A 27477-nucleotide genomic window follows, 5' to 3' on the forward strand; every position below is an offset into this window, starting at 1 on the left:
AATTCAAGAGATTAGGGTTTGAGGAATTGATTTGGGGCTTTTTGATTCCGGGTCAAAATCAGTGGAATTGATGGGTTTTATTTGGTTGTTGGACTTGATTAATTATGTTCCTAGCGCGGATTTGTGTAATTGAGTCGATTTTGAATGATTTGAGAATTTTGAGCTCGTTGTGAACAGCCTCTGTAAATTGACGTGGACAGTTCGGTACCGATTTAATATGGATTTTTTGATATTTTTCCTACATAATAGGCGTTATGAGGTTTCTAAAATGACCAAGAACGTGTAAATCCGTTGAGAATTGAGTGAGTTATGAATTTTTGAAAACAGGGTATTAAAGCTGGAAATTATGAACGTGTGTTTGAAATTTTGGCCGTGTGTGTGCCTTTGGCCGTGAGCATTCTTTTGCTTGGCCGTGAGACTTGTTTTGGGTATGTGATTCATTTTGATTATCATGTGGAATGATTTTGAGCCTTGAGTTGAAATTTGTGATTTGTTGAGGTTGTAATTTGGATTTGAGATTAGAGAAATGTGATTTGAGTTTTGGAATGTTGGTTCGGACTTGGAATCGAGTACGTTTATGGGCTCGTTGAATTTTCTTGAGGAAATGGATTTTATTGAATGATTTGAGATTTGAATCTTATGACAAGTTTAGAAAATTTTGTGACAAGTCTAAATTTTTATGACGAGTCGAGAAATTTTCATGACAAGTCTAAGGATTTTGTGACAAGTTAGTTTGGATTCGTGCTCGGTTGTCGACTTGGTTGGGCTCGGATTTTTGAGTCGAGATGTCGGATTTGGAATTTTGGAAATTGATAAGAGTTGGATTTAAGGAATTAACTCGATGTCAGATTCCGTAGTTTGATGACAGATTTGGACAGACGAGCGGGAACCGGACGAGTCAAAGGCGACGAAGCCGGATTTTGAAGTTTTCAAGAATAGAGTTATCAAAATTAAAGCTCGATTAACTCTTCTTTTTGACATTTCGACTAGTGTCGAGTATCACGGAGAGCGTAAAAATCAAGACATTGCTGGAATTCGTTGAACTTTTTGTCGAGCTATTTCAGGTAAGTGTGGAGACATAAGTCAACTACTTACCAAGGGAATAATCCTGTTTACGTGCATTTACGTGTTAATAATTAAAAGAGTATGAAAAGCCTTAAAAGACACAAACACCAAAGATTAAGGGTTCGGCCACTCTTTTTGGAAAATTTAGTTGGGTTTATACCCATAGGTTCAAATGCTAACTTGAACCAGCCACATTGCTACTTTGTTGTAGTTAGATCCCTCTGCTAACCATAGAGTTTAGCTAGATCTGAGGTGACATGAGAGCATGTTGGACTCTCGGATTCGAGCCGAGGGTAGAAGTACCAGGACTCATATCCCGAGTCTTCAACTTAAAATACTAACGAGCATAAAAGGGAAATGATAATTCTTTCGGGATTTAACCCGAGTCGCATAGGTGTGTACTCTGAGTGCTGCAGAGTACCCGAACCCTAAAGAATTGATGTGTCGATGGTACCAAAAGGAATTGAACGTTAGGCTATGAGGGCATGGGGGATGGCGCTGAGTACTCATATCTCGGGGAGTCGACTAAGAGTCGTACCCGACTTTGTTGCCAGGCAATGAAGGCCTGAAGAATGCACCTTGACGGGCTATGAAGGCCTGGGGGTGGCGCCGACGTCGAATGAAGTGGTACCATTAGTGGATCCCAGACAGATGTTAAAACTCTTAGGCCGCTGGACGACTGCTGGTCTCTTGTCATTCTAGAGGTTATAGCGGGGGATGTGTGTAACCTTAAAGACGACAAGTATTAGTTAGAGTGTGCACACATTAGTCATGCTCTAGAAGTTGTTAGATTTGCATTAATGCATCCTTATGTGCTTGTTTGCACATCACATGTTATCACCTAGCATTAGTCGCTTTATTTTCTAGGTTAGACTCCCAATTACTGAGTCAATCGACTCATAGTTTTATGACCCTTGGTAATGTAGAGAAGGGAAAGACGCTGATGTGATCAAGGAAGTTGGAGAGGAAGACCGGATGTGTATCTCTTGACCTTTGGGCTAATGGGAACTCACCCGGGTTCAAACCCTTCTATAATAATATCTATATTTTTGTTGAACCCCTTCCGTAAACTATGATCCCCAAACTATTTCTCGTATATATATACTTAAAATTCGGGAGCTTGTGTATAAATAAGAGTCGCTTTAAGGCTCTAATTCCTAAACTCTAAAGGCGAAAAATTTACCCTGCTTTTCGTATAACCACTTATAACAATTATATATCATCGTAATATGTTTAATATAAGTGTTATGAGTATTATGGGTATTTATTCTGATTATGTTGATATGAGATATATTGTTATATATATATATATATATATATATATATATATATATGAATTAATGACATTTTTGCCCCCTCAACTATGTCGCCTTAAACAGGTTGCTCCCTGAACAAAAAAAACTGCATTTTCACCCCTTTGTGATAGTATCAAATTGAACTTTAGTCCTTCTGGTACTTTTTTCGTTAAAATAGACGAAATTTGACCACGTGCCCATCACGTGTTGACTGAAATAAAGGTATCAGTCAAAATTACAAAATAATAAATTAATAAAATTACCAGGAATAATAAATTACAAAATTGTAAGAGTCGGCGATGGTGACTTCAACCTCGACGACGCCGGGCTCGATGGTGATGGAAGTGATTTGCTTCACAACGTCCAGCGAGCTGAAGAGATCGATCACACGCTTGTGAACTCAGAGCTCAAACACGTCCCACGTGTTTGTACCTTCGAAAATGAATACGAATTCAAAAGATTGAACAACAATATTAGGTACTCGGAATTATCGACTTGAGAATCGATCAATACCTTCACCGCAAGGAGATTTTCTAGTTGTGATGTTCAAAACCTTGGTCGCATTCTCACCGGTCCCTTGACCTTGAGCCTCTTGCCCTTCGCTCCCCGAACCAAATCGCCACAAACTATCCACATGATACACACTAATTATAACCTAAATCTCAAATGGCCTATTCGATCCGCTATGTTTGATTTGAAGAGGACAAAAATGAGTGTGAGAGAGAGAGACCTTTATCGAGATTCTTGACGTTTTTGGAGGAGAGAGTGATTCTGATCCTGTGGACGAGCTCTTGGAGGTCCTCAAGACCTGGCTTCGTCGGCTTCATCGTAGCGTACGCCATGGTTGGACCTTCTGTGGTTTATTTGGCGGCTGAGGGAAGGAAGAGGACGATGAAGAAGCTTTAATACTCGAAGTCGTGATGGGCACGTGGTCAAATTCCGTCTATTTTAACGGAAAAAGTAACAGAGGGACTAAAGATCAATTTGATACTATCACAAAGGGGTGAAAATGCAGTTTTTTTTTTGTTCAGGGAGCAACCTGTTAAAGGCGACATAGTTGAGGGGGCAAAAATGTCATTAATTCTATATATATATATGTTGATATTGAGATCTAAGACGTAACCCCACCGTCTCGGCCCGTGAGCCGTCGACGAGAGGTCGCGGGTCGTGACAGTACTTGTTCCAGCAACTCAGTGGCTCTTCGACCCTTATCAGAGAAAGGTCGCTTGGTCATTTTTCATTCTATGCAAAATTCACAAGTAGGTAGTGAACCTATTCCAATGGCTTGGAGCGGACCGTCCGTCACAAGTCTCTTAATCCTGTCTAGACTGATATGACCAAGTCTCAAGTGCTAGAGATATGTTTATTTTATTAGATCGGAGGATTCATATAGTTTGATCCTCTTTGGCTCCCTAACTAGATCAATGTCTATTTTAGTGTCTAAAAGAAAAGGTTGAGTGAGATAAATGTAAAAAAACCATTCTTCATACATGCATCAGTGACAAAAGAATTTAAAAAAGAAATACGAATTCCATTCTTTATAAAGTTTAAATAATAATCTTGCTCGAAAAGTTGAGCAACAGATATTATTTTTTCCCAAAGGAAGGAACATAATAAACATTATTCAAATTTAAAGTGCGATCTTCAAAAGACAGCGTCACGGATCCCACAGCCTTCGAAGACACCACGCTCCCTGTTGTCAATGGTGCCCACAAGAAGAGTTGTAGTCTTTATTTTGTACATTTGTTGTAATAAAGTCTCATGAAGACTCTTGCTTGTAATTGCCTATCTATTCATTTATAAAGTTGAAACGTTCATTCATTCTTTCTTTGTTTGAAGCTTTATGATAAAACCTTAGTCTTTTAGTCCATAAACAAACTTAACAACTTACGAAGAGACAAATGTAGATTTGCATGAACAAACTCTTCGTAGTTTGCTTAAAACGTTATATTCGCAATCTTAGGGTCAAAGGACTATTGACCTCAGTATGATTGTTAGAAGAATCTATGATGTCTGGTTATGAGGCATTGAGAGTTGGGGACTCTATAGTTCTTCTAGGTATCTTCCGAAGATACTGAATTGACCAGTGCACTTCTAGAGACAATATAAGAACAAACCATTTAACCTCTTATGTCTCGAAGTCACTATGTATGAATTGCATCATGCTTACCTTAATCCTGAAATGAGACATGTCATTTCACACCTTAGTATTCTCATTTGAGAAAGTCAAAGTTCGGACTCACTATGTGATTCCGAACAAGGCCTATTGGTGAAGTACTAAGTTGTGAGTCTGTCATGAGTAACTTTGTGAAGTTCTCATAGATATGGAATTCATGTACAAGATTGCTGAAATGCAATGTATGTCACCTCATGCTTTGTTCCTTGGAGTGTGAATAAATGAACTGGCCAGTGTCCAAATTGAGTCCTGACTCTTTTGGATGAAACAATGTGACTTGTTAGCTCATCGTCAATACATTGTTTCTAACTTATTCACAAGCGACAAAGGAGTTGAGGAAATAACAGCTAGAAGGGTAAAATGGTAATTTAGTAAATCCCGACTAGCTGATGACATTCATGAAGGGTAAACATAGATAATATTCAGTGGATCCGCTCATCATAATTTGGTCGAATTCTTGAGTAGAAAATAAATTCATTTGAACCGAGAGATTTTCAGTGTCAGCTCTTTAGTGGAGTCAGTTGGCATTAAGCTAAACTTGGAAAAGGTTTGTGAACTTTTGAGTCCAAGTGTTTAGCTCAAGCTTTGTTCATTTGGGTCCATGAGGTCACTGTCACGAATCACATCGATAGGAATAGTTAAACTGGAAGCTAAGTCAAAACAAGAACGAAAATAGTTAAAAGGGTATTTTTGTCTTTTGAGACAAAGGATGAAATGAATGTCAATAAATTTTTTGACAAGTTCATTTGATGACTTAATGTAACTCGGCCATAACTTGATTATTGGGCCTTGTGAATTAATTTCATTTCATAAGAATTTTATTGAAAATTCTTAATGGGCTTTTCTCATGTTGTCATGAACAAATGAAGAAGCTTCTAGAAGCTCCTTCTAGATGAGAGTTGGGCGCCCAAAATACCCAAGAGAAAGAGTTTATTTTGTGCATAAATGTATTTAGATACTTGCCAAAAGAAAAAGAGGAAACAAATTTTGCATATGGGATGCATAAAGGATCGGCCATGTTGAGAGAAAAGGCAAGCCTTGAACAAAATAGGAAACAAATCAAGGCTTCTAGAAGCCCTAGCTTGGCCGAGTGTCTCAATAGGAAAGAGAGGAATTTGGCTCATGAATATGTGATATTCCATAGAAGAGGAAACTACCTTATTGAAGGTGAGACCTCTCCTATAAATAGGAGCCTCATTTCCTCACATTTCATTCATCCAAGTTTAAGAGATTTGAGAGACTCTCTCTCTAGAACTTGTGGCCGAAAATCCTCTCTCTCTCTCTAGTTTATTTTCGATTTTTCTTGCTTTGGCACCTAGGTCCTCACTCGACCTAGTGTTTAGCTCTGCGACTTCGAGACTCGTTCTTAAGTCGTAGTGTTTAAAAGTGCCCACTCACTGATTCCTTCTTTTCGAGTGATTTAGTGATAGAAACTTTCGTGGTTGCTCGAGGTGCCGAGGAAAGAAAGAGAGACGTGCTGCGAGGGGAGAAGAGCGTTGCAAACTTTCCACAAGCTTCTTCAAAGTTCAAGCTTCAAGAAAGGTTAGTAAACTTCTAGCTCATATTGGTTTTTAATTACATGTACTTGCACTTGTCAAGGTTAGTAAAAACTGTTTTACTTGTAAAAGAAATTTTTTAAAATTCCGCCGCTTACCGAAGCGTTAATTACTTTCTCAAACCCTAGATCGATTCCAACAAATGGTATCAGAGCTATGGTCAAAGATTAGCATGTACATGTTTTTAAAATTATGAGCTTGAAAATCGTTTTCGAAAGTTTACTAATTTTGTGACAAGTTAGAATTGTTATCTTAGATTTTTTTTAATTTATTGCTCATGTCTTTAAATTAAAAAGCATGTTGATTTTCTATGAGTTTGGGATGTTTTTAAAACACATTAGAATCAGTTCTAAAATTTTTTAATTTTTTATATTGAAAAACGTGTTTTAAAGGTTTGAGAAATTTCGGTAAATTTTGTGACTAGTTACTTTGTCTTTCTAGTTTCTTTTATTTACCGTATTCGTTTTATGCTTGTTGTTATTTCTTTTATTCTATGTTATTACCCTGCTAATAAAACACAAATAAAAGCTTTAAACAACATCTTAAAACGTTCCGTTACACTTGATTCTTTTTCGCACCTAAATAGGACCAAGCTTTAATTTATTTCTTTTTCTTCGAGCTGGAGTAAACCCGCATTAAAAGTGGCATAACTCTCTGCTCAGAAATCGAAATTTAATGATTCTTGAATAAAATTAAAGCTCTGTCTGTCCTCTCTCCAATGCCACCGGTTTCGGCTCGAAAGGACATCGGAGCTGCCAGATATGGCGATTTTACTCCGAGGTGCGCGGCTGTCTGAAACTCCAGTTTTTTAGAAATCCGGATTTTCAAACCCCACTACCATGAGTTATAGAACTCTAATGAGAAACTTTTCTTGAGAAAAAATGTTTTTCATATGATTATAAACATGATGTGTAAGATTAAAATGTTTTGATTTTTGAAAGTTTAATTGAAATTGAATTTTTTACAAAACTAGTTTGAATTTTGAAAAACCGTTTTCACTTTCAAACTTGAAAAATATTTTGTCATCCAAATCAAATAAATTTTCAAAATGTTTTCAAAACTATATCTATATCACATATGTTCAAAATCTATATGCTCTTGAAAATTTGAGTGGGAGATCTCCTTGTAGACAAGCCGAAAAATAAAAAGATGTGTAATCTCAAACTTTCAAGTGTTCGAGTGAGTTGAAGTTCACACTTCCCTCACGCACTTTCCCGAAATAGAAAATAGGAAAAGATCGAGTATGTACCTTGTGCCTTTATGCACTAATACTGCTCTGAACATGTCGATCTAGGATTCTCTTCTAGTTGTCCGCTCTGTCGCTCTCTAACTAGGAAATCTGTTTCCGAAATTATAAGAGTCGATGAACCAACTCCAAAAACTAAGTGGGAGGGTTATATTCGTTGTTTGTAAACCACGATCCCCAACACTAATGAAAGATGCAATAACGTGGGACTAAGAGCCGCTCTTGCGACCCTCACTTAAATGTGAGTACTCCAAGGCGTTATTGCCTCGATCATTGCTCAATGAGCTACGTCCGAGAGTGATGCAATGATGACAAGGCCTCCCCTTGGGGGATTGTTTTTCAAAGCTGATCTTTTGAACTAAGTGGTTGGTTACACACTTAGGCTCAATCCCTAGTAATCCTCCCTTGAGGCTCTGCGAAAGGATATGAGTGATCAAACCAATTTACAAGGTGGCTAGTCAAAGCTGATGTATTGACATCTTGGCTAAGCATTAATGATGTGTCATTTACTTATAAAAGGAGATTTTTTGCGGCCTTCTCTTGAGGGATTAAATTATCGTTTGGTTTATAACACCTTTGGATTTTACAAAAGTCTTAATAAAACTTAAATCCTAAACCAAAGACTAATCATAAACTTGTTTCAACTTTTATAGGCAATATGTCTCTCAACCCTCTCTCTACAATTCTTTCCTCGAATAAACTCGAAGGCGACAATTACGTCGACTGGAAACGTAACCTCGACATAGTCCTTACTGTCGACAAGCACAAATGGGTTCTCACCACCCCCTGTCCTCAAACGAATGAAGATTCGACGCAAGAGGAGAAAGACGCCCTGGCGGCCTGGCTTCGATCCGATGAGATTGCGAGATGCTATATTTTGGCATCGATGAACAATGTGTTGCAACAACAACATCGTGATTATGAAACTGCCACCGATATGCTCTACAATCTCCATGAGATGTTTGGAGGGCAAGGACGTCAAGCTAGGCAACAAGCGGTCCGACAATTCATGAACTGTCGTATGAAGGCTGGAACTCCCGTTAGAGATCATATGATGCTGATCATTAGCTATCTCAACGAGATGGAGATTCTTGGATCTGAGATTGATGGGGAGACTAAAATAGATATGATCTTGGAAACTCTCCCCGAAACCTTTGATACCTTCAAGTTGAATTATTCCATGAACAAGCTGGAGTACACTGTTACCGAGCTCATGAAGGAACTTCAAACCGCTGAGGCACTCACTTAGAAAAAGAGGGCTCAAGGAGAAGTACATGCTACTGCCTCCACCTCTGGATCTAAGAAGAGACCTCGCAATGCCGAGAAGAAGAACCAACCTAAGGTTCACACGAAGAAGAAGGCGCCAAAGGCTCCGAAGGTGGACAAGTCTAACGACAAGTGCCACCACTGCAACGAGCCTGGTCACTGGCGTAGGAACTGTCCTGCCTACCTCAAAACCAAAGCAAAAGGTATTGTACTTGTTACTGAAGCCTGTTTAGTAGCTGATAATGTATCATCGTGGATTATTGACTCCGCTGCTACTAACCATATTTGCTGCTCCTTGACTGGTTTTAGGAAAAGCAAAAGCTTAGAGGATTGCGACTTCTGCTTCAAGTGGGGTGATGAGAGCGTGGTGTCTGCGAAGGCTGTGGGATCAGTGACGCTATCTTTTGAAGATCGAACTTTAAATTTGAATAATGTTTATTATGTTCCTTCCTTTGGGAAAAACCTAGTATCTGTTGCTCAACTTTTCGAGCAAGATTATTATTTAAAGTTTATAAAGAATGGAATTCGTATTTCTTTTTCTAATTCTTTTGTCACTGATGCATGTATGAAAAATGGTCTTTTTTACATCTATCCCACTCAACCTTCTCTTTTAGACACCGAAATAGATAACGATCTAATTAGGGAGCCAAAGAGGATCAAACTTTCTGAATCCTCCGATCTAACAAAATCAACATACCTCTGGCACTTGAGACTTGGTCATATCAGTCTAGATAGGATTAAGAGACTTGTGAGGGACGGTCCACTCCAAGCCTCTGCAATAGGTTCACTACCTACTTGTGAATCCTGCATAGAAGGAAAAATGACTAAGCGACCTTTCTCCGATAAGGGTCGAAGAGCCACTGAGTTGCTGGAACTAGTACATTCTGATGTATGTGGACCGCTCAGTGAACAGGCACGTGGAGGATACGAATACTTCGTTACCTTCACTGATGATTACTCACGATATGGGTTTGTCTATTTGGTCAAACACAAATTCGAGACCTTTAACGTATTTAAGGTCTTTAGGGCTTTAGTGGAAAAGCAAACTGGCAAAGTGATCAAAAACCCTTCGATCTGATCGAGGTGGTGAGTATATGTCTGGAGAGTTCGATGACTTTCTTAAAGAAGAAGGTATCGCTTCTCAGCTTACCGCACTTGGCACACCTCAACAAAACGGAGTGTCAGAGAGAAGAAACCGAACTCTTATGGAGATGGTTAGATCAATGATGAGTTACTCATCACTCCCGCTTTCCTTTTAGGGATATGCCCTCGAAACAGCCGCTTATATTCTGAACCAAGTTCCGTCCAAAACGGTTCCTGGTACTCCTTATGAATGATGGACTGGCCGTAAAGTGAATCTTGGCCGCATCCGAATTTGGGGCTGCCCTGCACACGTGCTGAGGCAAAAGACTAGCAAGTTGGCTAGTAGGTCAGAATTGTGCCTGTTTGTGGGATATCCAAAGGAAACCAAAGGTTTTACTTTCTATAGTCCCGAGGACGATAAGACTTTCGTTAGCACGAATGCTCGTTTCCTCGAGGAGGACTTTATGAAAGATGCAAAACCTAGAAGCAAAATTGTGCTTGAAGAAAAGTTGGGTGAGGAAGCTTCTACCTCATCTGTAAGAACTGTTCTTACCCCAACTGAAACACAACCTAACTCATCAGAATCTCGTCAAGTAGTACTTAGACGTAGTGGGAGGGCTACTCAAAAGCCTGACAGGTACATGTCTTATGGAGACTCTCTTGTAGCCGTCTCCGACATGGATGACCCTGTTTCCTATAGCCAAGCGATGGCTTGTTCTGAATCAAACCTTTGGCTTGACGCCATGAAAGTTGAAATGCACTCGATGTATGTCAACAATGTCTGGAAACTTGTAGACCTTCCTGAAGGGATTAAACCCGTAGGGTGTAAGTGGATATACAAGAAGAAAAGGGGTCCTGATGGGAACGTCGAGACGTTCAAAGCACGACTTGTGGCGAAGGGTTATACCCAACAAGAAGGGATTGACTATGAAGAAACCTTCTCGCCAGTCGCGATGCTTAAATCCATCCGCATACTCCTATCTATAGCTGCAGCTCTCGACTATGAGATCTGGCAAATGGATGTCAAGACAGCCTTTCTGAATGGCAATCTTGACGAGCGCATTTACATGGCTCAACCAGACGGTTTCGTGGATAAAGGTCAAGAGACCAAGGTTTGTAAGTTGCTTAAATCCATTTATGGACTAAAGCAAGCATCTAGGTCATGGAATATTAGATTTGATGAAACTGTAAAAAGCTTTGGTTTTGAACAGTCGATAGATGAGCCTTGTGTTTACAAGTTAATACACGAAGGTAAAGTTGTGTTTCTGGTACTATATGTCGATGATATACTACTCATTGGTAATGACGTGGGTAAGTTATCTGAGGTTAAGGTCTGGCTGGCAAAGCAATTCGATATGAAGGATCTAGGAGAAGCCGCATACATTCTGGGAATCCAAATCTTTCGAGATAGGAAAAACCGGACCCTGTCGCTCTCTCAAGCATCTTATATTGATAAGGTGATGGATCGCTTCTCGATGCAAGACTGCAAGAGGGGTCAAACACCCTTTAGGCATGGAGTTTCACTCTCTAAGGACCAGTCTCCCAAGACTGCACAAGAGATTGAAGACATGAGGAAGATTCCTTACGCCTCTGCCGAAGGAAGCCTCATGTATGCCATGCTTTGCACTAGACCTAACATCTGTTTCGCCGTTGGCGTAGTTAGTCGTTTCCAATCCAACCCTGGACCCGAGCACTGGATTGCTGTTAAGCATGTTCTTAAGTATCTTCGAAGAACTAGGAACTTGATGCTTACATACTCAGGTACTGACCTGACTATGACGGGATATACCGACTCCGATTTTCAAGCGGATAAGGATTCCAGGAAATCCACTTCGGGATCTGTGTTCATCCTTAATGGTGGAGCTGTTGTGTGGAGAAGTATTAAGCAATCTTGCATTGCTGACTCCACAATGGAAGCAGAATATGTGGCTGCTTGTGAAGCATCCAAAGAGGCTGTATGGCTTAGAAAGTTCCTTAAGTATTTGGAAGTTGTTCCAAACGTCGACGAGCCCATGACCCTTTATTGTGATAATAGTGGGGCTGTCGCTAACTCAAAGGAACCTAGAAGCCATAAGCGCTCTAAGCATATTGAGAGGAAATACCATTTGATTCGAAAGATCGTGCAGCGCGGAGACGTGGAAGTGAAGAAGATCTCAACGGTGGACAACCTCGCAGATCCATTCACCAAGGCCCTAGCGAATAAGGTCTTCGACCAACATCGTGAGGGATTAGGCATGAAGGACTACACACACCTTCTTTGAGTCAAGTGGGAGTTTGTTGTCAATGGTGCCCACAAGAAGAGTTGTAGTCTTTATTTTGTACATTTGTTGTAATAAAGTCTCATGAAGACTCTTGCTTGTAATTGCCTATCTATTCATTAATAAAGTTGAAACGTTCATTCATTCTTTCTTTGTTTGAAGCTTTATGATAAAACCTTAGTCTTTTAGTCCATAAACAAACTTAACAACTTACGAAGAGACAAATGTAGATTTGCATGAACAAACTCTTCGTATTTTGCTTAAAACGTTATATTCGCAATCTTAGGGTCAAAGGACTATTGACCTCAGTATGATTGTTAGAAGAATCTATGATGTCTGGTTATGAGGCATTGAGAGTTGGGGACTCTATAGTTCTTCTAGGTATCTTCCGAAGATACTGAATTGACCAGTGCACTTCTAGAGACAATATAAGAACAAACCATTTAACCTCTTATGTCTCGAAGTCACTATGTATGAATTGCATCGTGCTTACCTTAATCCTGAAATGAGACATGCCATTTCACACCTTAGTATTCTCATTTGAGAAAGTCAAAGTTCGGACTCACTATGTGATTCCGAACAAGGCCTATTGGTGAAGTACTAAGTTGTGAGTCTGTCATGAGTAACTTTGTGAAGTTCTCATAGATATGGAATTCATGTACAAGATTGCTGAAATGCAATATATGTCACCTCATGCTTTGTTCCTTGGAGTGTGAATAAATGAACTGGCCAGTGTCCAAATTGAGTCCTGACTCTTTTGGATGAAACAATGTGACTTGTTAGCTCCTCGTCAATACATTGTTTCTAACTTATTCACAAGCGACAAAGGAGTTGAGGAAATAACAGCTAGAAGGGTAAAATGGTAATTTAGTAAATCCCGACTAGCTGATGACATTCATGAAGGGTAAACATAGATAATATTCAGTGGATCCGCTCATCATAATTTGGTCGAATTCTTGAGTAGAAAATAAATTCATTTGAACCGAGAGATTTTCAGTGTCAGCTCTTTAGTGGAGTCAGTTGGCATTAAGCTAAACTTGGAAAAGGTTTGTGAACTTTTGAGTCCAAGTGTTTAGCTCAAGCTTTGTTCATTTGGGTCCATGAGGTCACTGTCACGAATCACATCGATAGGAATAGTTAAACTGGAAGCTAAGTCAAAACAAGAACGAAAATAGTTAAAAGGGTATTTTTGTCTTTTGAGACAAAGGATGAAATGAATGTCAATAAATTTTTTGACAAGTTCATTTGATGACTTAATGTAACTCGGCCATAACTTGATTATTGGGCCTTGTGAATTAATTTCATTTCATAAGAATTTTATTGAAAATTCTTAATGGGCTTTTCTCATGTTGTCATGAACAAATGAAGAAGCTTCTAGAAGCTCCTTCTAGATGAGATTTGGGCGCCCAAAATACCCAAGAGAAAGAGTTTATTTTGTGCATAAATGTATTTAGATACTTGCCAAAAGAAAAAGAGGAAACAAATTTTGCATATGGGATGCATAAAGGATCGGCCATGTTGAGAGAAAAGGCAAGCCTTGAACAAAATAGGAAACAAATCAAGGCTTCTAGAAGCCCTAGCTTGGCCGAGTGTCTCAATAGGAAAGAGAGGAATTTGGCTCATGAATATGTGATATTCCATAGAAGAGGAAACTACCTTATTGAAGGTGAGACCTCTCCTATAAATAGGAGCCTCATTTCCTCACATTTCATTCATCCAAGTTTAAGAGATTTGAGAGACTCTCTCTCTAGAACTTGTGGCCGAAAATCCTCTCTCTCTCTCTCTAGTTTATTTTTGATTTTTTTTGCTTTGGCACCTAGGTCCTCACTCGACCTAGTGTTTAGCTCTGCGACTTCGAGACTCGTTCTTAAGTCGTAGTGTTTAAAAGTGCCCACTCACTGATTCCTTCTTTTCGAGTGATTTAGTGATAGAAACTTTCGTGGTTGCTCGAGGTGCCGAGGAAAGAAAGAGAGACGTGCTGCGAGGGGAGACGAGCGTTGCAAACTTTCCACAAGCTTCTTCAAAGTTCAAGCTTCAAGAAAGGTTAGTAAACTTCTAGCTCATATTGGTTTTTAATTACATGTACTTGCACTTGTCAAGGTTAGTAAAAACTGTTTTACTTGTAAAAGAAAATTTTTAAAATTCCGCCGCTTACCGAAGCGTTAATTATTTTCTCAAACCCTAGATCGATTCCAACATTCCCATCACCCCACTTGAAGCAGATGTCGCCATCTTCTAAGCTTTTGCTTTTCCTAAAACCAGTCAAGGAGCAGCAAATATGGTTAGTAGCAGCGGAGTCAATAATCCACGATGATACATTATCAGCTACTAAGCAAGCTTCAATAACAATTACAATACCTTTTTCTTTGGCTTTAAGGTAGGCAGGACAATTCCTACGCTAGTGACCAGGCTAATTGCAGTGATGGCACTTGTCGTTAGACTTGTCCACCTCCGGAGCCTTCGGCGTCTTTTTCTTCTTTTGAGCCTTAGGTTGGTTTTTCTTCTCGACCTTGCGAGGTCTCTTCTTCGATCCAGAGGTGGAGGCAGTATCATGTACCTCTCCTTAAGCCCTCTTTTTCTTAGTGAGTTCCTCAGCAGTTTAGAGCTCCTTCATAAGCTCGGTAACAGTGTACTCTAGCTTGTTCATGGAGTAGTTCAGCTTGAAGGTATCAAAAGAATTGGGGAGAGTTTCCAAGATCATGTATATTTTAGTCTCCCCATCAATCTCAGATCCAAGGATCTCCATTTAGTTTAGATAGCTAATGATCAGCATCATATGATCTCTAACAGGAGTTCCAGCCTTCATGCGACAGTTCATAAACTGTCGACTGCTTGTTGCCTTGCTTAACGTCCTTGCCCTCCAAACATCTCATGCAGATTGTAGAGCATATCAGTGGCTGTCTCGATGTCACGATGTTGTTGTTGCAACACATTGTTCATTGATGCTAAAATATAGCACCTCGCAATCTCATCGGATCGGAGCCAGGCCGCCAGGGCAATTTTTTCCTCTTGTGTCGAATCTTCATTCGTTTGAGGACAGGGGGTAGTGAGAACCCATTTCTGCTTGTCGACAGTAAGAACTATGTCGATGTTACGTTTCCAGTCGACGTAATTATCGCCTTCGAGTTTATTCGAGGAAAGAATGGTTGAGAGAGGGTTGAGAGACATATTGCCTATAAGAGTTGAAACAAGTTTATAATTAGTCTTTGGTTTAGGGTTTAAGTTTTAAACATTTGATAAAATCCAAATGTGTTATACACCAAATGATAATTTACTCCCTCAAGATAAGGTCGCAAAAAATCTCCATTTATAAGTAAATTACACATCATTAATGCTAAGCCAAGATGTCAATACACCAATTTTGACTAGCCACCTTTTAAATTGGTTTGATCACTCATATCCTTTCGCATAGCCTCAAGGGAGGATTACTAGAGATTGAGTCTAAGTGTGCAATCAACCACGTAGTCCAAAAGATCAACTTCGAAAAAACAATCCCCCAAGAGGAGGCCTTGTCTTCATCGTCTCACTCTCGGACGTAGCTCATTGAGCAACGATCGAAGCAAAAACGCCATAGAGTACTCTCATTTAAGAGAGGGCCACAAGAGTGACTCTTAGTCTCACTTTAATTACTTTTTTCATTAGTGTTGGGGATCATGAGTTACAAACAACGAGTACAACCCTCCCACTTAGTTTTTGGAGTTGGTACATCGACTCTTAAAAGTTTAGAAACGGATTTCCTAGTTATAGAGCGATAGAGTGGACAACTAAAAAAGAATCCTAGAGGTTCATGTTCAGAGCAGTGTTAGTGCATAAAGGCACAAGGTACATACTCGGATCTTTTCCTATTTTTTATTCGGGAAAGTGCATGAAGGAAGTGTGAACTTCAACTCACTTGAACACTTGAAAGTTTGAGATTACATATCTTTATTTTTCGGCTTGTCTACGAGGAGACCTCCCACTCAAATTTTCAAGAGCATATAGATTTTGAACATATGTGATTTAGATAATGTTTTGAAAACATTATGAAAACTTATTTGATTTGGATGACAAAATATTTTCAAGTTTGAAAACGAAAACGATTTTTCTAAATTCAAACTAGTTTTGTAAAAATTCAATTTCAATTAAACTTTTAAAAATAAAAACATTCTAATATTTCGCATTATATTTATAATCTTATAAAAAAACATTTTTTCTCAAGAAAATTTTATCATTAGAGTTCTATAGCTCATGGTAGTGTGGCTGAAAATCCGGATTTCTAAAAAAACTGGACTTTCGGAACAGCCGCGCACCTCGGAGTAAAATGGCTATAACTGGCGGCCCCGATGTCCTTTTGACCCGAAACCAATTGCATTGGAAAGAGGAAAAATAGAACTTTAATTTAATTAAAGAATTATTAAATTTTGAATTATGATATGAGAGTTATTCCACTTTTACTACAGGTTTTCTCAAGCTCGAAGAAAACTAGAAATAATTAAAGGTCGGACTTTGAGTGCGAAAAAAGAATCGAGTGTAACGAAACGTTTTAGGAAGTTGTTAAAGCTTTTATTTGTGTTTGATTAACATGGTATAAAATAAATAATAACAAGCATAAAACGATTCAAGTAAATAAAAGAAACTAGTAAGACAAGATAACTAGTCACAAAATCACTCGCGAGAGAGAAATGAATTAGTGTGTGGGCACTTTTAAACACGACGACCCGAGAACAAGTCTCAATGTCGAAGAGCCAAAAAAACTAGGTCAAATGTGGACCTAGGTGCCTAAAAAAACGAAAGAAAACTATAGAGAGAGAGAGGATCGGCCAAGAGGTTCTGGAGAAAGAAGCTCCCAATCTCTAAAACTTTAGAATGAACGAAATGAGAAGAATAAGGCCTCTATTTATAGGGGAGGGATTACCTTCGATAAGCTAGTTTCCTCTTCTATAGAATATCACATATTCATGAGCAAAATTTGCCTTATTTACTTCTTGAGTCACACGGCTAACTAGGCTTCTAGAAGCCTTGGGTTTGTTTCCTCTTTTTTTTTTGCTTCTCCCTTGACTCATGTTGGCCGAAATCCCCTCTTCCTTGTATATGAAATTTGTTTCCTCTTTTTCTTTTGGCAAGTATATTCATACATTAATGCACAAAATAATCTCTCTTTTCTTTATTGGGTTTGATTTGGACGGCCATGGACCATCTAGAAGGAGCTTCTAGATGTTTCTTTATTTGTTCATGACAACATAAGAAAGGCCCATTAAGAATTTTCAAGTAAAATTCTATGAAATGAAATTAATCCACAAGGCCCAATGAACTCATCATGGCCGAGTGATTTAAGTCATCATATGACCATGTTAAAATATTTATTGACATTCATTTCATCCTATGTCATAAAAGACAAAAATACCCTTTTGACAATTTTCGTAAAACTTGTCTCGTTCATGTTTTGACTTAGCTTCTAGTTTAACTATTCGTACTCGATATGATTTGTGACAGTGACCTCATGGATCGAAATGAACAAAGCTTGAGCTAAAATACTTGGACTCAAAAGTTCACAAACCTTTTCGAAGTTTAGCTTAATGTCAACTGACTCCACTAAAGAGTTGACACTGAGAATCTCTCAGTTCAAATGAATTTATTTTCTACTCAAGAATTCAACTAATTGTGATGAGTAGATCCACTGAATATTATATATGTTTACAATTCATGAATATCATCAGCTAGTCGGGATTTACAAGATTACCATTTTACCCTTCTAGCTGTTATTTCCTCAACTCCTTTGTCGCTTGTGAATAAGTTAGAAACAATGTATTGACGAGGAGCTAACAAGTCACATTGTTTCATCCAAAAGAGTCAAGACTGCTGTTATTTTCTCATATTGAATTCATGTACAAGATTGCTGAAATGCAATGTATATCACCTCATGCTTTGTTCCTTGGAATATGAATAAATGAACGGGCCAGTGTCCAAATTGAGTCATGACCCTTTTGGATGAATCAATGTAACTGGTTAGCTCGTCGTCAATATATTGTTTCTAACTTATTCACAAGCGACAAAGGAGTTGAGGAAATAACAGCTAGAAGGGTAAAATGGTAATTTGTAAATCCCGACTAGCTGATGATATTCATGAAAGGTAAACATAGATAATATTCAGTCGATCGACTCATCACAATTTAGTTGAATTCTTGAGTAGAAAATAAATTTAGTTGAACCGAGAGATTCTCAGTGTCAACTCTTTAGTGGAGTCAGTTGACAATAAGCTAAACTTGGAAAAGGTTTGTGAACTTTTGAGTCCAAGTATTTGTTGTCAATGGTGCCCACAAGAAGAGTTGTAATCTTTATATTGTACATTTGATGTAATAAAGTCTCATGAAGACTCTTGCTTGTAATTGCTTATTCATTAATAAAAAGTTGAAACGCTCATTCATTCTTCCGTGTCTGTTTGAAGCTTTATGATAAAACATTAGTCTTTAGTCCATAAACAAACTAAACAACTTACGAAGTGACAAATGTAGATTTGCATGAACAAACTCTTCGTAGTTTGCTTAAAACGATATATTCGCAATCTAAGGGTCAAAGGACTATTGACCTCAGTATGATTGTTAGAAGAATCTATGATGTCTGGTTATGAGGCATTGAGAGTTGGAGACCCTATAGTTCTTCTAGGTATCTTCCAAAGGTACTGAATTGACTAGTGCGCTTCTAGACACAAGATAAGAACAAACCATTTAACCTCTTATGTCTCGAAGTCACTACGTATGAATTGCATCGTGCTTACCTTAATCCTAAAATGAGACATGTCATTTCACACCTTACGAATTCTCATTTGAGAAAGTCAGAGTTCGGACTCACTATGTGATTCTGAACAAGGCCTATTGGTGAAATACTAAGTTGTGAGAATGTCATGAGTTACTTTGTGAAGTTCTCATAGATATGGAATTCATGTACAAGATTGCGTAAATGCAATGTATATCACCTCATGCTTTGTTCCTTGGAATGTGAATAAATGAATTGGCAAGTGTCGAAATTCAGTCTTGACTCCTTTGGATGAAACAATGTGACTTGTTAGCTCCTCGTCAATACATTGTTTCTAAGTTATTCACAAGCTACAAAGGAGTTGAGGAAATAATAGCTAGAAGGGTAAAATGGTAATTTTGTAAATCCTGACTAGCTGATGATATTCATGAAGGGTAAACACTCATAATATTATGTGGATCCACTCATTACAATTAGGTTGAATTCTTGAGTAGAAAATAAATTCATTTGAACCGAGAGATTTTCAGTGTCAACTCTTTAGTTGAGTCTGTTGACATTAAGCTAAAATTAGAAAATGTTTTGTGAACTTTTGAGTCCAAGTGTTTAGCTCAAGCTTTGTTCATTTGGATCCATGAGGTCACTGTCACGAATCACATCGAGTAGGAATAGTTAAACTGGAAGTTACGTCAAAACAAGAACGAAAATTGTCAAAAAGGTATTTTTTGTCTTTTGAGACATAGGATGAAATGAATGTCAATAAATTTTTTGACATGGTCATTTGATGACAAGTAACACTCGGCCAAAATTAGATTTATTGGGCCTTGTGGATTAATTTCATTTCATAAGAATTTTATTGAAAATTCTTAATGGGCCTTTTTCATGTTGTCATGAACAAATGGAAAAGCTTCTAGAAGCCTTTTCTAGATGGTTTAGGTGCCCAACATACCCAAAGAAAGAGAGAATATTTTGTGCATAAATGTATCATGATATTTGCCAAAAGAAAAAGAGGAAACAAATTTCCCACACATGCATAGGGAATTTCGGCCAAGAGGAATCAAGGGAGAAGCAAATAAAAGAGGAAACAAACCCAAGGACTTGCTTGGCAAGTCTTGGCCGTGTACCTCATGAAAGAAAAGGGGAAATTGGCTCATCAATATGTGATATTCTATAGAAGAGGAAACTACCTTATTGAAGGTGAGACCTCTCCTATAAATAGGAGCCTCATTCCACACATTTCATTCATCCAGGTTTAAGAGATTTGAGAGACTCTTTCTCTAGAACTTGGCCGATCCTCTCTCTCTCTCTCTCTAGTTAATTTTCGGTTTTTATTTTGGTACCTAGGTCCTCATTTGACCTAGTGTTTAGCTCTGCGACTTCAAGACTCGTTCTTAAGTCGTAGTGTTTAAAAGTGCCCACATACTAATTCCTTTTTATCTTGAGTGATTTAGTGATAGAAACTTTCGTGGTTGCTCGAGTTAACGAGGAAAGGAAGAGAGACGTGCTGCGAGGGAGACGAACGTTGCAACCTTTTCCAAAAGCTTCTCAACGTTCAAGCTTCTAAAAAGGTTAGTAATCTTTTATGCTCATATAGGTTTAATTTACATGTGCTTGCTCTTTGTCTAGGTTAGTAAAAACTGTTTTACTTGAAAAAGAAATTTTTTTAAAATTCCGCCGCTTTCCAAAGCGTTAAACTTTTTCGTAAACCCTAGATCAATTCCAACAAATGGTATCAGAGCTATGGTCAAAGATATGCATGTACATGTATTTAAAAATATGAGCTTGAAAATCGTTTTCGAAAGTTTACTAATTTTGTGACAAGTTAGAATTATTTTCTTAGATTTTTTTTAATTTATTGCTCATGCCTTTTAATTAAAAATCATGTTGTTTTTCTATGAGTTTGGGATGGTTTTAAAACACATTAGAATCTGTTCTGAAAGTTTTTAATTTTTTATATTGAATAACGTGTTTTAAAAGTTTTGATAAAATTTCGAGTAAATTTTGTGACTAGTTTTCTTGTCTTACTAGTTTCTTTTATTTACTTGAATCGTTTTATGCTTGTTGTTATTTCTTTTATACCATGTTATTACCTTGAATCGTTTTATGCTTGTTCTTATTTCTTTTTCTTTGAGCTGGTGTAAAACCCGCAGTAAAAGTTGCATAACTCTCTGCTCAGAAATCGAAATTTAATGATTCTTGAATCAAATTAAAGTCTGTATGTCTTCTTTCTAATGCCATCGGTTTTGGGTCAAAAGGACATCGGAGCCGCCAGTTATGGCGATTTTACTCCGAGGTGCGCGGCTGTGCTGAAACTCTAGTTTTTTAAAATTCCGGATTTTCAGCCCCACTACCATGAGTTATAGAACTCTAATGAGAAAAATTTCTTTAGCGAAAATGTTTTTCATAAGATTATAAACATGATGTGTAAGATTAAAATGTTTTGATTTTTAAAAGTTTAATTGAAATTGAATTCTTACAAAACTAGTTTGAATTTTGAAAAACCGTTTTCGTATTCAAACTTGAAAATATTTTGTCATCCAAATCAAATAAGTTTTCAAAATGTTTTCAAAACTATATCTATATCACATATGTTCAAAATCTATATGCTCTTAAAAATTTGAGTGGGAGGTCTCCTTGTAGACAAGCCGAAAAATAAAAAAGATGTGTAATCTCAAACTTTCAAGTGTTCGAGTGAGTTGAAGTTCACACTTCCCTCATGCACTTTTCCGAAATAGAAAATAGGAAAAGATCCGAGTATGTCCCTTGTGTCTTTATGCACTAACACTGCTCTGAACATGAAAATCTAGGATTCTTTTCTAGTTGTCCGCTCTATCGCTCTATAACTAGGAAAACCATTTCTGAACTTCCAAAAACTAAGTGGGATGGTTATATATGTTGTTAGTAACCCACGATCCCCAAAACTAATGAAAAGTGCAATTGTCGCTAGACTAAGAGTCACCCTCGTGCCCGTCTCTTAAATGAGAGTACTCAAGGGCGCTTTGCACTGATTATTGCTCAATGAGCTAAATCCGAAAGTGAGACAATGAGACAAGACCTCCCCTCGGCGGATTGTTTTTCAAATTCAATCTTTTGAACTAAGTGGTTGGTTACACACTTAGACTCAATCCCTAGTAATCCTCCCTCGAGGCCCTGTGAAAGGATGTGAGTGATCAAACCAATTTAAAAGGTGGCTGGTCAAAATTGGTGTATTGACATCTTGGCTAATCATTAATGATGTGTCATTTACTTATAAATGGAGATTTTTTGCGGCCTTCCCTCGAAGGAGTAAATTATCGTTTAGTTTATACCACCTTTGGATTTTATCAAATGTTTAAAAACTTAAATCCTAAACCAAAGACTAATCATAAACTTGTTTAAACTTTTATAGGCAAAATGTCTCTCAACCCTCTCTCAACCATTCTTTCCTCAAATAAACTATAAGGCGTTAATTACGTCGACCGGAAACGTAAACTCGACATAGTCCTTACTGTCGACAAGCACAAATGGGTTCTCACCACCCCCTTTCCTCAAACGAATGAAGATTCGATGCAAGAGGAAAAAGACGCCCTGGCGTTCTGGCTTCGATCCGATGAGATTGCGAGGTGCTATATTCTGGCATCAATGAACAATGTGTTGCAATAACAACATCGTGATTACAAAACTGCCACCTGTTGGTGGATCGAGCGCGCATCGGACACGAACGATCGCTCCGACGTGCCTCTTTTGAGATGATTCCACCATATAACCATATTAATGCGGAAAAATAATTAATTACGCTGATCATAAGCTAATTAAATTATGGTTATAATTAACAAGATCTAGTTATGTTTAATTAATTTAATTCACGAGAGCATATACGTCAAGCAACCGATATAGAGCGAAAAACGAATACTTACAGTTTTTGGCTCACGAACTGAAAGCTTTCACAATCCGTCTTCGTCTTGAACGTACAAGCTTCCACACGATCAAATAAGGAATTCCTGCTTCAAGGACTCGATGTGATGACACCTTAGTCTTCCGAGACGTAATCTCCGAGACGAATAAGAAAGATGAGTGGGCACAGTCTTTATCTCACTAGATCACGAAACTAGGTGTTTCGAGATCTCTCTCTTATTTTACTAAGAATGGAAACGAATTTCAGAGGGGAGGGAGAGGCTGAAAATTTCGCACACCCTAGAGGGAGAGCCACGAAATTTTCCACAAATTAATTGCATATTTTTGCCTTCTCATGAACCCCTATTTATAGTAGTAAAAAGGAGATATTCATGGAATCTTCCAGAATATTTTATTTCCTTTTATTGTGTTCACACTAGAGGATTTAATCTAGGCCATTGGATCTCAACAAGTGAATCCTACTTTTTCTCTCATCCATCAGATCAATATCTATGAGATATTTAAATAGAGAATAATTTATTTAGTGAGATAATAAAGGAGAATATATTATTCTCCTAAATTTTCTCCTAAATATTCTCCTAAATATTCTCCTAAATACTCTCATTTAAATAAGGAGAAAATATAGGAAAATATCTTATATTATTCTCTCTCCTTTATTTAAACAACTAAAGAGAAAATATTGGTAAATACCAATATTATAAAAATCGGTTTTTAGGCACACGGCCAAGGGGATTTGCGCAAACCCTAGTGCCAAAACCCTAAATCCGACTTTCATATTTTGTGCAAGGCCCAATTGCTTAAAACCCAATTAATTATTTATTTACTTGGTCCAACAATAAACAAATAATTAATAATTGTTTATTTACTTGATCAAACAATAAATAAACAATTCTACCATAAATATTTATTTAATTCTGCGAATACCCGTTTTCCAGAATTAATACTGTCAATCACAATTACAGCAAGTGAGATTAATAATGATAAACATTATTATACGAAAGTTCTTCTCCACCTTTATCAGAGCCGAATCGGGGACTATGGACCTAGTAATAGGAGCTTAACAAATCCGATGAAAAAGACGAAATAGTCCTTTCTCTTTTGTCCATCGATTCGTCTAATCTTGGTCAAATACTCCACCTTGTAAGCCAAGACTGAACTCTCCTTTATACTAGAATTATATTTACTCATCGTGACGAGTGTCCACTGATATAGTCAGTTCGTGATCAAGATCCTCCAGGTTCAACCCGTATCGAGAGAAGTCAATTTATCCGTTATACTTCTCTTGATACATATCAGCCCTAAGCATTGTTGCTTCCCCAGCGAAAGATTCTTTCGAACGTTACTTACTTCGAAAGTGCTAGCAATCTATCGGTTCTGGAATCAACCCTTAGGTGAGTGAACATTAACCTTCTTTCAGGAAAGCTGGATTCCGTATCTGTAAATCACTTCCCACTCGAATCATGCTCTGAGAAAACTCCCAAGACATAAGCTGTGATTAGCATGAATAGCCTTTTAGCGAATGAGTCAAAGAGCTCAGTAACATAACCCAGTGTCCATGATCACTTCAGGATTTAGATCAAGTCTCACTGTGACCATCATAGTGGCCTCGGTTAGTGTGTCGTAACGGTCCTTAAACGACACATCTACACCAAGACCTGTCCGGGTCGTACACTTACCACAAGTGTAGAATGCTCCCACATAGTGATCAGCCTTCACCCATGTGTTCCACATATATGATTTTAGATATAGCTTTCCAAGCGCATATCAGTCATCGACCTCGTTTTAGCTCACCGCCCGAACTCAGGTGCCCAGCACGTGACTCAGTTTAATACGGAGGTTATTGAAGATAGTTGTTATTGATTCTAATTATTTAGAACTCAACCCACTAATCATATAATGCTAATAAAGTTATCTTATTATCGAATTTAGTAATCATTTATTCATTATCTTCAAGTGGGCAATATTCCTAACAATCTCCCACTTTGACCAGAGAAGATAAGTTTCCTTCGGCCAATTTAATTCTTTGCCATCATTATAGACGGTTTAGACTTTGACCCAGGTTTGAGATTCCCATCATATGGATTCCCACTTTATCTATTCTCTATCATTTATGTCGATCTGACATATGTCCCATTTTCATATTATTCCAATTCATGCATTTTTGCAAGTGATCTTTGACTTACCATTTTTAAGGTCAAGTCAAATTGTTCATAGTAAATAAATTTACTTTAGAACATATTAACACTTCGCATACCTTTAGATTATACACCAGACTTTATATCTAAAGATAACAAGTCTCCCTATCAAGGTGTACATCCCTTTGGTGCCAAAACAGGTTGCACCATTGCATGGTTTGATCTCATCACCACTTACTATAGTGTGATTTATTTGAACGTGTTTAAATAAGAACTTTATTGACCTATTTCCATTACTTGGTTATTTATAGTTCATCCTTGTTTGTCGTGTTCATATTCAATATATACACATGACTTTAAGGATCTACTATATTTAAATAACTAAGTATCTCACTATTTCCAGAAATTACAGTGTTTACAACACATGTAGTTATTCTCAGAAATACGACATTGTCTAAGGTCTAAATATTAGTCCTTTTAAAGACAATGTCAATAGCCTCAACATTGAGCTCATACCTTATATCAATAAGTATGTTTGAGACATAATGGAACGAGCATGTCGTTTCTAAATTTAATTTTAGAAACAGTTAGCTCAGTTAATTTACTTGTGTCATAATGAGGTCTAGAACTAAAATCGTAATGACTTTATTCATGACACTTGTTTAGGAGCTATACTTATCGATCATTCTCAAAATATCGATTATAACAAACATCCATGTACAATCATGACTAGTTTGTTAAGTACTTAGGATCTACCTTTCATATTTCAAAAGGTTTAGTAGTATAACTACTTCGATCCATGTCTTTATGTTATTGGTGTTGGAATCGATCTAGGGTTTAAGAAAAAGTTTAACGCTTCGTTAAGCGGCGGAATTTTAAAAATTTTCTTTTTAAGTAAAACTAGTTTTTACTAACCTAGACAAGAGCATGTACATGTAAATAAAAACTAATATGAGCTATTAAAGTTACTAACCTTTCTTGAAGCTTGAACCTTGTAGAAGCTTTTGGAAAGTTGCAACGCTCGTCTCCCCTCGCAGCACGTCTCTCTTTCTTTCCTCGGCACCTCGAGCAACCACGAAAGTTTCTATCACTAAATCACTCGAAAAGAAGGAATCAGTGAGTGGGCACTTTTAAACACTACGACTTGAGAACGAGTCTCAAAGTCGCAGAGCTAAAGACTAGGTCGAGTGAGGACCTAGGTGCCAAGACAAGAAAAATCGAAAATAGACTAGAGAGAGAGAGAGAGGATTTTCGGCCAAAGTTCTAGAGAGAGAGTCTCTCAAATCTCTTAAACTTGGATGAATGAATTGTGAGGAAATGAGGCTCCTATTTATAGGAGAGGCTTTACCTTCAACAAGGTAGTTTCCTCTTCTATAGAATATCACATATTCATGAGCAAATATTGCCTCTTTCCCACTTGAGAAACTCGGCCAAACAAGGCTTCTAGAAGCCTTGATTTGTTTCCAATTTTGTTCAAGGCCTTGCCTTGTCTCTCACTTGGCCGATTACCCTAAAGCATCCTCATGCAAATTTGTTTCCTCTTTTTCTTTTGGCAAGTATCTTGATACATTTATGCACAAAATATTCTCTCTTGGTTGGGTATGTTGGGCGCCCAAGGCCTTCTAGAAAAGACTTCTAGAAGCTTTTCCATTTGTTCATGACAACATGAAAAAGGCCCAATAAGAATTTTCAATAAAATTCTTATGAAATGAAATTAATTCACAAGGCCCAATGATCAAGTCATGGCCGAGTGAAACATGTCACAAAATGACCTTGTCAAAAAATTTATTGACATTCATTTCATCCTTTGTCTCAAAAGACAAAAATACCCTTTTAACTATTTTCGTTCTTGTTTTGGCTTAGCTTCCAGTTTAACTATTCCTATCGATGTGATTCGTGACAGTGACCTCATGGACCCAAATGAACAAAGCTTTAGCTAAACACTTGGACTCAAAAGTTCACAAACCTTTTCCAAGTTTAGCTTAATGCCAACTGACTCCACTAAAGAGCTGACACTGAAAATCTCTCGGTTCAAATGAATTTATTTTCTACTCAAGAATTCGACCTAATTATGATGAGCGGATCCACTGAATATTATCTATGTTTACCCTTCATGAATGTCATCAGCTAGTCGGGATTTACTAAATTACCATTTTACCCTTCTAGCTGTTATTTCCTCAACTCCTTTGTCGCTTGTGAATAAGTTAGAAACAATGTATTGACGAGGAGCTAACAAGTCACATTGTTTCATCCAAAAGAGTCAGGACTCAATTTGGACACTGGCCAGTTCATTTATTCACACTCCAAGGAACAAAGCATGAGGTGACATACATTGCATTTCAGCAATCTTGTACATGAATTCCATATCTATGAGAACTTCACAAAGTTACTCATGACAGACTCACAACTTAGTACTTCACCAATAGGCCTTGTTCGGAATCACATAGTGAGTCCGAACTTTGACTTTCTCAAATGAGAATACTAAGGTGTGAAATGGCATGTCTCATTTCAGGATTAAGGTAAGCATGATGCAATTCATACATAGTGACTTCGAGACATAAGAGGTTAAATGGTTTGTTCTTATCTTGTCTCTAGAAGTGCACTGGTCAATTCAGTACCTTCGGAAGATACCTAGAAGAACTATAGAGTTCCTAACTCTCAATGCCTCATAACCAGACATCATAGATTCTTCTAACAATCATACTGAGGTCAATAGTCCTTTGACCCTAAGATTGCGAATATATCGTTTTAAGCAAACTACGAAGAGTTTGTTC

The 27477-nt window shown here is 37.7% G+C and overlaps 1 pseudogene across 1 annotated transcript; it reads right to left on the minus strand.

Annotated features, from left to right (window-relative positions):
• Window positions 1-2619: 2619 nt before the first annotated feature.
• LOC149393449 (small ribosomal subunit protein uS10y pseudogene) lies at window positions 2620-4140 on the minus strand (annotated as a pseudogene). The gene is made up of 3 exons (XR_016299925.1): window positions 3091-4140; window positions 2874-2986; window positions 2620-2792 (listed from the first exon to the last, which is right to left on the minus strand). The product of XR_016299925.1 is annotated as a small ribosomal subunit protein uS10y pseudogene (transcript).
• Between the last annotated feature and the right edge of the window lie 23337 nt (window positions 4141-27477).

The sequence above is a fragment of the Urtica dioica genome, chromosome 6 (genome assembly GCF_054948205.1).
Source record: "Urtica dioica subsp. dioica isolate 48M chromosome 6, U.dioica_male_clone48M_v1_H2, whole genome shotgun sequence".
NCBI lineage: Eukaryota > Viridiplantae > Streptophyta > Magnoliopsida > Rosales > Urticaceae > Urtica > Urtica dioica.